Below are 14226 nucleotides of genomic sequence, written 5' to 3'. Positions count from 1 at the left end.
TAATCAGGGCTTTTTTTCTCATACAACGCTCAGAACGGAGTTCCAGCACCTTTTTTGGATGGAACCTTGTAGGGTAGGCAAGGCGGGTTGTATGACATGTGTGAGTTCCGGCACCTTTTTCTTTTACAAAAAAAGCACTGCACTTAATCATTTAGGGGACTGTGGTCCCACAAAGCTTGACAATCACTGACAAAACTGGGAATTGCACAGGTCCAAGCTGTTTAAGGGGGTTAAGATTACCCCCCTCATTTTATGCTCAAGCTCACCTACACTGAATAAAGAGCTTTCTTAAAGGGATGCGCTAGGGAAGAAAACAGAAAGATGGAGATGTGTTTTCAACAATAAAACAAACATTAGGAAGCTTGATATCAGTCAAGTCGTAGGGACCATCCAGCAAGAGTCACTGAAGGGCATATTTCTACAATCAAGGGAATAGGAACTGAATAATATTTTCAAGCTTTCACTAAATGAATGGAGTAGGGGTGGTCAAGCAGAATGTTCCACCAATTCTGTGATTTGCACATAGGCAGAAAGACCTTACCATCATTTTTGGGAGCCAGGAGATGTGATTGGAAAGGCACTGAATAAAAAAGGGGGTTCGGCGCCTGCTTTTAATGATTTTGGCATGATAAAAAGGGGATTTCCAATGACTTTTGTACAGTGCTTTCAGCTATCTTACGTGAAAGCTTGGTAGATTTTTTTTAACCAAACGTACATGAAATTAAAGGCAGCAACAAAGGAGTTTCCTGCATTCATATTTAAATCATTTTAGAGTTTACCCCAGCAACGGTTGTTATTAATAAGTAAAGGAGTAAGCATTTGTTTTTTCAAATGGAGGCTACCAAATCCCATTATTAAATTTACTTCTTAACTTTCCTCAGTGAATGTGACTTGGGTTAGAGTCTGCTGAAATGGAAGTCTAAAATGTTGAATGTCTATGGAAATTCTCAGTCATCAAGGTCAGAATTATCCCAAAGGTGCTTTTTCAGGAGGCAACTGGACTTTCTTGTTTTTCTTTGAAGACATTTCACTTCTCATCCAAGAAGCTTCTTCAGCTCTGACTGGATGGGAGTGGGGGGAAATGGAAGGATTTATACACCTTGCAGACAGCTGGTCATTTGCATTCATAGAAATCCTTCCATTCCCCACCATCTAGTGGGGACTAACCTAAGGTAAGAGAACAAGGGCATTCTCTCAATAACAACAACAACAACAACAACAACAACAACAACAACAACAACAATAATAATAATAATAATAATAATAATAATAATAATAATAATAATAAAGTTGGAAGGGACCTTGGAGGTCATCTAGTCCAACTTTCTGCTCAGGCAGGAAACCCTATACCATTTCAGACAAATGGCTGTCCAGTCTCTTCTTTAAAAACTTCCAGTGTTGGAGCATTCACAGCTTCTGGAGGCAGGTTGTGCCACTGGTTATTCTGCTGCAGAAATGAAAAATCTAGTGATACACTTAACCTCTGCTATGGGAAGAGGTGAAGGAACACAACTTCCAAAGGAAGAGTTTGTTCTCAGTGAAGACTAAAAAAGGCAGATAATCATGCATAACCTAACTGTAAAGATTTCCCCTGTCCAATCATTTCCGACTCTCGAGGGTGGTGCTCATCTCTGTTTCTTAGCCGAGGGAGCCAGCATTGTCACAAAGCCCCTTTCCATGGTCATGTGGCCAGCATGGCTATATGCTGAGGGGCACAGAACACAGTTGCCTTCTCAGTGAAGTGGTACCTATTTATCTACTTGCATTTGCATGTTTTCAAACTGCTAGGTTGGCAGGAGCTGGGGCAAGTAACAGGAGTTCACCCCTTCATGTGGTGCTTGGGTATCAAACCCAGGCTGTCAGTTCTCCAGCTGACAAGCTCGGTGTCTTTAACCACAGAGCCACGGTGCCTCCATTTCTTCCAGAACCCTCTGGAGCTGTGAGCTAATGGTCTTTTCCACCACCTTCACGAAAAAGCTGCATAACCTGCACAGCTTGCAAGAGGCTTCCAGGCAGTGGTAGAGCTCAGCCTCCCCATAATCCTGTCCACCTCCTCGGGAGTCACAGGATCAAACTCAGTCCAGATAATACTACTCTCAAGACCACTCGATTCCTCCCCATCAAACTCTGCCCAGTCAGAGTCCAAACTGGTCCGAATCTGAGCAAGTTTGTCCGCCAGATGCTGGCTGAACTCCTCGACCCACCCCTGTAAGGGCTCCTCCCTCACCTCCTGATTAAGGAGGGAACGAGTTACCCTAAATAGGGTGGCCGGGCGATTATCTGCGGACACGATGAGGGCCGGGAAGTAATTAGACTTCGCCGTCCTCATCGCCGCGAGATAAGACCTAGTAGAAGATCTTACAGTCGTAGGATACCTACAGTCAAGGGTATAATTTTGGAAGAATAATAATAATAATAATAATAATAATAATAATAATAATAATAATAATAATAAGTAGTTGGAAGGGACCTTGGAGGTCATCTAGTTCAACCCCCTGCTAAGGCAGGAAACCCTATACCATTTCAGACAAATGGCTGTCCAGTCTCTTCTTAAAAACGTCCAGTGTTGGAGCATTCACCACTTCTGGAGGCAGGTTGTTCCACTGGTTAATTGTTCTAATTGTCAGGAACTTTCTCCTTAGTTCTAGGTTGCTTCTCTCCTTGACTAGTTTCCATCCGTTGCTTCTTGTCCTGCTTTCAGGTGCTTTGGAGAATAGCTTGGCTCCTTCTTCTTTGTGGCAGCCCCTGAGATATTGGAACACTGCTATCATGTCCCCCCTCACCCTTCTCTTCATTAAACTACACATACCCAATTCCAGCAACCATTCCCTATATGTTTTAGCCTCCAGTCCCCCAATCATCTTTGTATTGTAAATACAAGATTTAGTGCTCTTAGCTACTGAGAAAGTGAACCTGAGGAACTATGGGAGGAAATAAGAGACAAAGCAATGAAAAGCCCCTAAAATTTCAAAAAGAAAAAGATCTAAGTGGCTTTCAGAAGAAACTATTCAGATAGCCAGATATAAACAAAGAATGAAAGCCCCTGGGCAATAAAAATAGCATATGGCAACTGAACACAGGCTGTTAACATTAAGTAAGAGAGGACAAGAAAGGATATCTCAGATCAGAATGTCAACTAACTAAAATATAACAAGAGAAGGAAAAAGAACATTCTTTTTTTTTGGAAGATCAAATAAATCGCAGGATTTTTTTCCAGAAATGCTGATCATGAAAGAAATATGATAAAAGCAAATGAGGTTAAAAGAAAGAAAGACAGACCACACTGAAACAGGACTCTAAATGACAGAAGCATTTGTGGAGAGAGAATATATTCAGGAACTAATTCCAGTGGAAAGTGAGGTCAATAGATCAGCTGTAAGACAGGAAAGCATCAGGTGCAGATGAAATACCCAGTGAACTATTTAAAACCTCAGGAAAAGAGACTCAGAGCTCTTTGATAATAAATAAGAAACAAGCCTGTGCAACCTAGAAATTAAAAAGACCGGTGTATCTGCTTTTACTGAAAAATGGAGATGCAAAAGAATGCTCAAAATACTGAATGACTGCACTAATCCAAAGGCAAATGACAAAATGACAGTCCATTCCTTTTGTACCTTCATTGTGGTGTCAAATACACAAAATGGGTGGATCTTGTATGGCCAGGGTGCAAGGCTGCTATCAATACTATTAGGAAAGGACTGGATTTATAGAATCTATAGACCCCCCTATTATAACACGAGGTTAGAATACAAATGTATTAAGGCGGGTAACTGTATTTGAATAATTGGCTATAGTAGTCTTGTGAGGAATCTTGACAAACAGTGAGAAGTTACTACAACTGAATTTGGAGAAACAGAATGGTTCAAAATAGAAAAGGACCTTAGATAAGAGTCCATATAGTATTGATCCTTTTTCTGTTTAATGCAGTGTTTTCAAAATGTGGCAGTTTTAAGATGTGTGGACTTCAGCTCTTAGAGTTCCCCAGCCAGCATGATGGTTGAGAAATTTTGGAAACTGAAGTTCACACATCTTAAAAGTTGCCATGTTTGAAAAAACCCTGATTTAATGTATTCAGCACAAATATAACACGTTTGGCAAGGAGCTGACACATTGCAGTTTGTCGAAGTACTAGCAGTTTGAGAAAGGCAGAGAAGACTAGTTTATTAGCTAAATGTAATGATGTGCAGTGTTTTGACTGCAATGTGAAAAAGTTGCTTTGGGTCAGGCATGGGTGCTTACGATGCCTTCTTAAAGAATCTGAGTTCTTTTCATGAACTCAGGAGTCAGTATCCCACAAAGTATTCATATGTCTTAGAGATGCCTGTCAGAATGTGACAAGGCACCTCAGAATGGTTGTGGGCACGGTTGGCACCTCCTTAAATCACACACCTACTTTCTGGGATTGCATAGTTATGATCTGCCAACATACAGTAAAGAATGCCTAAGAAACTTGACAGGGAAAAATGCTTTAATATGTGTGGAAGTTGTGGTTAATTGAGAATGTCAAATAGATCGCCCAATAAAAATGTTACATAGCAGACCACTTGTTGACTAACATAAATTGCTTAGCTCTTCCGATTGTTAAAACCCTATTCCATGCAAGGCACAGCTTCTTGCTCCAGATTTTTTATTATAGAGCAAGAAATCTTTGTTCTCGCAACTTTTATGCAACATATACACTCAATGCACGTGCACAGTGCCTAATTTATTTTTTTTCTTTTATTTATTTTTTGCTACTCTGCTTAAGCTGAAAGAGTATAAAACAGTAAAAAATAAAGATGCAAAAGGCAAAGTGAAAAATAAAATATAAGTAAAACATTGTGAAGGGAACTTTTGATGACACACTTTCTTCTTCACTTCTATTTTTTTTTCTGCCACCACTAACCACTCCTTAAATATTTGTGCTATACTTTACAATGCATTGGAAGTTTTTCCTTATATGTATTTAAGTCATTTCATCCATCTGTTGTTTTGAGTCTCTTGACTCTTTTCTTAGAAATCATATTCCAAATGCCTCAATCTGCCTTGCTGTACAATACGTCATATAAAAAGGAGCCACTCCTGCTTAAATTTGATTAAACTTCTATTGTAACTATAGACCGTCAGTTTTGCCATTGCCACCTATTCAGCAACTTTAATCCCCTAATCTTCTATCAATAGAAGACTTTCTTTTTCAGTATTGTGCCAGGTTTTGTTCTTGCTGCTGTCAACATGTATCTTCAAAAGTTTTATACTTTTCATTTGAGCTTTCTGGAATTATTCTCAAAGTACTTGTGGTTTCAATTCAAATTTCATTAAAAAAAATTCTGACTGTGTTGATGTATTTCCCTCCAAAGTAGGGTGGGGGAAGAGTCATAGATTCATAGGGCTAGAAGGGACCTTGAAGGTGTTCTAGTCAATCTCACTGCCATACGCAGGAGTCCTTATTCCATCCCAGGCGAATGGTTGTCCAATCTTTTCTTGAAAACCTCCAGTGATGGGGCTCCCACAACTCTGGGAGGCAAGTTGTTCCATTGAGTAACTGTTCCCACTGTCAGGAAGTTTCTCCTTAGTTTCAAATTGGATCTCTCTCTGACTAGCTTCCACCTCTTACTTCTTCTTCTGCCCTCAGGTGCTTTGGAACCTCTGGTTCCTTGTAACAATCCTTCAGGCATTTGAAGATGGCTATGATGTCACCTCTAAGCTTTCTCTTCATTAGGCTATACATATCTAGTTCTCTTAGCAATTTATTTTATAGTTTAGCCTCCACAACTCTTACCAAATTTGTTGCTCTTCTTGGCACTCTTTCTAGGGCCTCAGCATCATTTTTTTATATCGTGGTGATCAGAACCGGACACAGTATTCTAGGTGTGGCCTTACTAGTGCAGTATAGAATGTAAACATTGCTTTTTGTGTTCTTGATGCTTTCCTTCTGTTGATGCAGCCTAGAACTGCATTGGCAGGTATACTGTAAGCTGCCACACAGGCTCATACTTAAGCAGTGATCCACCAGGACACCTAAATCCCTCTCACATTTACTACTGTTGAGCCAGGTACTGCCTATTAGAGACATGTCAAACTCGTGACGTCATGTGATGTCGTGCAACATATCGGGCCGGTTTTACCATTGTCGGCAATGGGGTGGGCACGGCTTCCAGATGATGCGTCCGGCCCACGGGCCGGCAGTTTGACACCCCTGGCCTATTCTGTACCTGCACATGTGGTTTTTCCTACCTAAGTGCATCACCTTACTTTTCTCACTACTGAACTGCATCTTGTTGGATATGGCCCCATGCTCTTGTCTGTCAAGATCTTTCTGAATCTTGAGTCTATCTTCCAGAGCATTAGCAATTCCTCCCAGCTTGGTGTCATCTTGGTGTCATTTGATGAACACCCCTTCGATCCTCTTATCTTTATCATTTATGAAGATGTTGAAGAGTACTGGGCCCAAGATAGAACCCTGAGGTATCCCACTGTATGCTTCCCTCCACATAGATATAATTCCACATACTGGGTGTGTGTCAACGCTGCTAACATCAGATGTTTTTGCATTGACAACAGTTGGAGATGTAGCCATTTTCTTCTTTTCGCTTTTAGAGTTAGATGATGCTGGGGAGGGGGGGGGAATGTGCATGAGAGTCCAGCTAGACATAATAATACTGAACCTAGCATGAGAATCAAGGTTGTTGAAATAAGAGATGATAAAGAATTGGTGGGCTGAAGAACTGGAGGGGAAGCCCACACTTCAAACTAATTGGGGAATGTGATTTATGACTGTTAATTGAAGGAGGGAATTGTGCTTTGATACTATGTGCTCAGGGCAGGGGAATTCAGTTTTTGGCTTCGATTGTGTTAGTGCCGATGTTATGCTACTTGAATAAAGATTCTTTAAGGTAAACAATGCCTCAAAGTTCTTTGAAGAGTTCCATTTGTTGGAACCATGACAGTGTGTTTGGGTAGTCAACTACAAATTCGTCTGATGGTACTACTGTCTATTTGATGGTGCTACTGTCGATCCCGCATTGTTCTATCTTACCAAGCAGTAGGCTGTGGTCTACTTTATCAAATGCCTTATTGAAGACTATTTATGCTTACTTGAGATGAAAAGGGTGGCAAATAAATCTAATAATTAATTAAATAAAAAATAAATAAACTACATCCATGGCATTTCTTTGACCCACTAATTTAGTCACTTTATCAAAGAAGGCAATAAGGTTTGTTTAGCATGACCTGCCTTTAACAAACTCATACTGGCTTCTAGTAATCACCCTGTTCATTTCTAGGTGCTCACAAATCTGTTGTTTTATTATATTTTCCAGGTTTTCCCAGGTATTGATGTCAAGCTGAATGACATCAATTGTTCACTTACCTTTGTCTGCATTAGGGTGAATTCTAGTATATCATGTTTGCTGCCCCCCAAAGTTCCTATAACTTCTACTCACTCAATCATTTTATCCCTATTAGTTAGAATTAAGTACAGTAGAACATAGAACAGGGTTCCCCAACCTCCAATCCATGGACCAGTACCAGCAACCAGGCCACACAAACAAGCAAAGCCCCATCTGCAGGATGCAGGCAACACACAAAACCATGCAGCCTCCGGTCCTCAGAAAAACCTCTCTCCTGGGAATTGGTCCCTGGTGCCCAAAAGGTTGGGGACCTCTGACATAGAATAATAGAATTGGAAGGGACCTTGGAGAATTTCTACTCCAACCTCCTGCTTGAACAAGAGACCCTCTATCATTTCAGATAAATGATTGCTCAGTCTCTTTTTGAAAGCCTCCAGTGATGGAGCACCCACAACTTCTGAAGGCCAGTTGTTCCATTGGTTGATTGTTCTCACTGTCAGGAAATTTCTCCTTAGTTCTAGGTTGCTTCTCTCCTTGGTTAGTTTCCATCCATTGTTTGTCTTCTTGCCTTTTGGTGCTTTGGAAAATAGTATGACCCCCCCTTGTCTTTATAAAGGTAAATGTTTGGTCCAGGCAGACGAATGACTCCGTGGTCATGTGGCCAGCATGACTAGACGCCCAAGGCGCACGGAACGCTGTTACCTTCCCACCGTAGTGGTCCCTATTTTTCTACTTGCATTTTTAGGTGCTTTCGAACTGCTAGGTGGGCAGAAGCTGGTGGCTCAGTGGGTTAGGACGCTGAGCCTGTTGATCAGAAGGTCGGCAGTTTGGCGGGTCGAATCCCGAGTGCCGCGTAACAGAGTGAGCGCCTGTTACTCGTCCCAGCTTCTGCCCACCTAGCAGTTCGAAAGCATGTAAAAATGCAAGTAGAAAAATAGGGACCACTACGGTGGGAAGGTAACAGCGTTCCGTGCACCTTTGGCGTCTAGTCATGCTGGCCACATGACCAAGGAGACGTCCTCGGACAAGCACTGGCTCTTCGGCTTTGAAACGGAGATGAGCACCGGCCCCTAGAGTCGGAAACGACTAGCACGCATGTGCGGGGGAACCTTTACCTTTACCTTGTCTTTATAGGAGCCCTTCAAATATTGGAACACTGCTATCGTGTCACCCCTAGTTCTTCTTTTCATTAGACTAGATGCACCCAGTCCATGTAACCATTCTTTGTATGTTTTAGCATCCAGCCTCCTAATCATTTTGGGTTGCTCTTCTCTGAGCTCTTTCCAGAGTCTCAACATCTTTTTTATATTGTGGTATAGCTGTCCCTTTTGTTCCCGCCTTCATCTTTTGGAGGATAAAGTTGTCATTTAGGCACCTCAAGAACCTGTTTGATCTCCTACTTGCTGCAGTTTGTTTTTCAGTTGATGTCAGAGTAATTAAAGTCCTCCATTACTGCATTACTAAGAAAACAGGCAGAACACGGATCCCTACATTGCAGCAGTCCAATCCCAATTGGAACATTAAAGGAGGTATTTCCCTTCCTGCCCCTCTGTTGTGTGGAAGAGCCCTTAGAAAGAGCTGGAGATTGTTACACCTGTGGAAACTAGCAACATTTCCTTCTCTTGGTGCAACAGAGAAATTGCAGGATTCCAATAACTGCCTTATACAAGCTTTTCATCCAGCTTAACAAGTTTCCCCTGTTCATCTTTTGCTCAGGATGACAGGGAAGAAGATGAATCTTCTTTGCACAGAAAATGTTGCAGAGCAAAGGCTGTTTTCTTAAACATACTTGGGCAGTGAAAAAGTTAGGTTCTTCTTCATGTATCTCTGAAGAAGTGGGAATTCTTAGTCAATCATTTCCCCCCACCAAATCTAGAACTGCTTCAGCTTTTTCTGTAAGATTAGATAGTCCGAGGGCGCCCTCTGTCTGCCACATCAATAATGTTTCTTAAATAACACTTTCTTCCTGCCCTGGAAGTCCCCAGTATGTGAAATTCAATTCATAAATAATCTTGGCATGTTAAAGGCAAAATTTTGAATGAATCTATAATAATTTTGCAAGCATCAGTAGGACTGGGAAATTTACTGGAGCTAAAGCAAGGCTTTATCTTATTCCAGTCTGTATAGAACAGAAATGAAACTATATTAAAGCTAAACTTAACTTGGACCCCAAAAGGAGACATATTACGAATAATTGGGAGACTATACATTAGGGAATACCACATTCTGAAAGGCCAATTAAAGATAAGTACGGCTGGCTGAGGAATTCTGGGAGTTGAAGTCCACAAGTCATAAAAGGGCCAAGTTTAAAGACCCCCGGTCTAATATATTCTAGGCATTTATTATATACTATGAAGGTTCTCCAAGTGCTGGGTAAAGGCCGATGTTGGATCACAGTTTTCTACAAAACTTGGTCCTCCCAAATCCCCATTCCTATTATCTCACAAGGTAGACTTCATTTCTTTCCAGACAGGACTAAAGCTGACTCCTCTTGAGAAAAAGAAAGCTACTGTTTCAAGGTGACCCTTGCAACTGAAATGGTCATTTCCTAAGGACCTTTCCTCTCATTGTTGTGTTCTTCTGGAGCTATTTTAGCTATTTTAGGCATTTTATAGGCCAATAAACACTGCTCAGAAATTATCTTCCTGCTTGTCTCCTGCCTTTGATTCAAAGCTTAGTCCCAAATCTATTTTTCCTCCCAGAATTCAGATGAGAGATTATTTGAATAGTATTCCTCCATACCTTGCATGATAATTCTTCAAATTATTTGTTGTTGATAATAATGAAGTAGTAAAAAAGTAATCCTTATTAACAAGAAAAGGCTACCAGACCTAGCCTATAAGCATCCAGATGGCCACTAGGTAGCAGCAAAGAACTGAAGAAAAGACTTTGCTGTCATTCAACGGTCATCCAGATTTTGCAATCGGTCTCAAGGTGATGTTTAATTAGGTGTTCAGAATTATATATTCCCTCAAGCAGTTTAATTGGCTCTTTTGATCCCGGTAGCCCTGGGAAAGTATTGATCCTCGTATAACAAAATAATTATTCAGTTACAGAGAAAAAAACACAAAAGATGACATCCTATTAGACTCCTGCCAATCCTTCATCTTGGATTTCCTGATCCTGGCAGAGAGTTCTCAAGGTGACACCAAAGCCTGAGCCAAGACAGCATTCCGCTGAAGCAGTGTTTCTCAACCTTAGCCACTTTAAGGTATGTGGACTTCAACTCCCAGAATTTCCCAACCAGAATACTGGCCGGGGAATTCTGGTAATTGATGTTCACGTATCTTAAAGTTGCCAAAGTTGAGAAACATTGCTAGAGAATCATTTGTCAAGATGAATGCTGCTTTCAATTCGAAGCCTGGCTGAAATAAAATTAAATTAACCCCGAAGTGACTTATAATGTCAAGTAAGGTTAGATACTCTTCCATCATACAAGCTCTCTTCTACCTTCTAACATCCCATTCTCACAGCATTGCTTCAAGAGAAAACATAGGGTTAGTCTGTTTCCATTTCTCTGAACATCAAGCTAGCCGTGTAAGAGGCATATTCTTTTGTAACGTTTCTTAAAGCTGCAGTTATATGAACTTGTTCTTTGCCTCTGAGGCCCACTAATACCCGTTCTGTGCAACCATCTACTCACTCCTAGCTACTTGCTTCTTCTTTTCTGGCTTTTCTTTTTTTTCACAATTAGGATCTCTGCAAAATAATTGTTTGCAGGTACATTTCACAAGATGAAAGCAGTTTCCCATTCTTCTCATCATTCTCATCATTCTAATCTAATCATTTAAGCTATATGTGATTCTGTCTCAATAATGCTAATCTTTATTGTTGAGTTGTTTTTGAATAGCCTCATAATTCAAATATACTGTCTGGCTTCACAAGACACATGAAACTATTTTTTGTTGAACCATTTGTGATAATACAGTTCACACTACAGTCGAGTGTGATGGCATTGTAAATGATAAGCAAACAAATGTCCTTATGGTGTATGTAAAATTAGCCACTGACTGCAATTTTAAACAGCTACACACGCATTCTCTCTGTCTCACACATACATGCACATACAGTATATTACAAAGTCAACTCTTACTAGTAGCTTCAAATATGCTTATTTCTATTGGACTGCAATAGCTGTTGGTATAAATACCTAGATTGGGCTATGTATGTGTTATTTTCAGTGTCTTCATAATATATTTTTGTTTTGTAAATTAATCTTATCTTTAAAAGTTAACCACTGAAGCTTCTTATGAAGCACATCCTACACCTAAAATTACTTTACATCTTCTTTATCTCCCAAATCTGGAAACACAATCCTATAGACAATGGGTGATGCTTCCTGGAAAGTGTTGAAATGACACCACCCCACCTTCCACTTCTAATCTAAAATGGGTAAGGATGGATTGCAAGCATCTCAGATGGAGAAAAAGGTGTTTACTCATTCTCATTCCCTTATTTTCCTATCCAACTTGTAAATATGTGTAGATGAACCATTTCTCACAAAAACACTGTTCTATACCTCCCAAGAAAGATGGGGCATTTCGGATCAATGCTGTAGGTGCCTCATGTTATACTGGACTTGCGTGGGTATGTGTTTGTGTGTATATTATATGTCTCAGCAGATGACATCATTTGGCTGAACATGGAAGCTAAGCAGGCTTGGGCCTTATTAGTATATGGAGGCAAGATCAGTAGAAAGTCCTAGAGCAGTGATGGCGAACTTTTTAGAGACCGAGTGCCTTAACTGCAACAGAAAACCCACTTATGTATCGTTGGATGCTGGGTGGGTGTGGCCCATTGGGTGGGTGTGGCCCATTGGGTGGGCATGGCTGTGATGGTAACGGCAGACTGGGTGGGACTAAAAAGTTCAATCAATCAATTCCAACTTTACGATATCTTTTTTTCCTCGCAAGAAGTTGAAATTGATTGATTGAACTTTTTTTTTGCAAAAAGGTTTTATAAAACCCAGCTGAAGGCCTATAATTGGGGTGATGGTGCGCATGCCCACAGAGAGGGCTCGGTGTGTCACCTGTGGCAGGCATGTCATAGGGTCACCACCATGGCCTTAACCCTAAGTAGAATTTTTCTCCAAAGGGATTTTCCCATGTATTTTACCAGGAAACATAGATAGGGCAGGCTAGAAAAGTAAGTGCCCTCCTAACCATACGCAAGCACTCCGAATTTTTGGGTGATTTGTATGCTTTTAGAGAGTCGTTGAGGCCACCTGGAAGCTTATCTGTGTCTTCAGGGTCTCCTGAGTAGTAGGTTTGTTCTCCTATGTTGTGCCATATGTTTATGAACAACTACTTCATAAACATATGGCACAACATAGGAGAACAAACCCATTAGCAGTCCATCTTCATTTAAATGACAAAGTCTGCTCTTTCAAAGACAGGAAAGTCCACATTTTGGACAGAGGGGACCTCTCGTTTGAAAGAGGGGTCAAACAGGCCCTCTCTCAACAGAGGGGGAGGGATAGGACATCATCTATCTTCATTTACAACAGAGTCTTTTTAGCAGTTCCAAGAAAGCTCCACACCCATTTGCACTACTCAGGTGACCCTGACGACACAGATAAGCCTCCAAGTGGCCTCAATGACTCTTTGAAAGATTGCAAATGACCAGCTGTCTGCAAGGAGTATTAATTCTTCTATTCCCCACCATCCAATCAGAGCTGAAGAAGCTTCTCCAATGAGAAAAACATCTTCAAAGAGAAAAAAAGAAAGTCCAGTAGCTCAGGGTTGAAATGAGGGGTCCTCTGAGCTTGGTTGTTTTCTTGCAGACTAGCACTGATGATGTTACCTAGTTTGGGAAATGAAATATCTGCAAGAAAACAACCAAGGTCAGAGACCAGAGAGATTCTGGTCCCAGGAAACTACTGGCATGATTTCATAGCTCTTCTTCATTGACAGGCAGTGGGCATGGCTTGATGCTGCACCCACTCAGTGCTTTGAGGGCGGGTTCTGTGGTTACCATAATCCAGGGTCTTTTCAGTCGCTCTCTCTGTTCTTTTTTGCTGTAAACAGGGCTTTAGAACTGGCCCAGGCAGAGATAAGTAAACTCCAGATGTTGCTGAACTGCAGTTCCTCCATATTGGCCATGCTTCCTGGGGAATTCTGGGAGTTGTAGTTCAGCAATACTTGGTAGGGCATCAATTACCTTTTGTGATTAGAAATAGTTACATCTGAAGCAAATGGAGAAGAGTTTGGATGGGTAGGTGGGTGAGTTATAGCAAGCCCTTTCCTGCTCAACTACCGGTACTCACTGTGTTGTTTGCACGGTAGTGTATGTTTATCACACTTCTGCAAACCCATTCTCCATTGGCCTCCTTCCAAACAAATGGATACCTGGACAAATTGAATTCATACCATTCAAAATGTTGTTCCTTCATGACTCTATACTACAGCATTCCAGTAAAATATAAAACAGCCATGTTAAGTATGAGAAAGGTTCCCACTGGTGTTGGGATTAATGTATGGGGCTACGATATCTTGGCTGAAGAAATCCTTTAGATCATTGGATGCAGAAATAGGATGTGCTGATATCTAGCAGTAACATCCACTAGTCCCATTAAAAGGAGCATCTAATTCTATCTCTACAATTTACAGATGCACAATTTTAGATGTTGCCGAAGTAAGTGCCATGCAGCCACAAAAAAGTGGCTTCTTTGGATAAGGTATGCACTCAGGGCTATTTGGAATAAAAGAAAAAATAAAAACATTTGGACATGTAGGAATCGCAGGTGTTTAAATCTATTTGATATGTCATACCAAACCTGGGCCATAAATAACATGTTTTTTTTCCATTTAATTGATAGAAACTTTCTGAAGTTAATGTGCCAAATCATTTAGTTTCTTTAGATACAGTATTTTTTTTAACCTGTTATCATTTTTATAAA

Source organism: Vipera ursinii, assembly GCF_947247035.1.
Source record: "Vipera ursinii genome assembly, chromosome: 1".
Taxonomy (NCBI): domain Eukaryota; kingdom Metazoa; phylum Chordata; class Lepidosauria; order Squamata; family Viperidae; genus Vipera; species Vipera ursinii.
Note: the sequence above shows the minus strand (reverse complement) of the source record.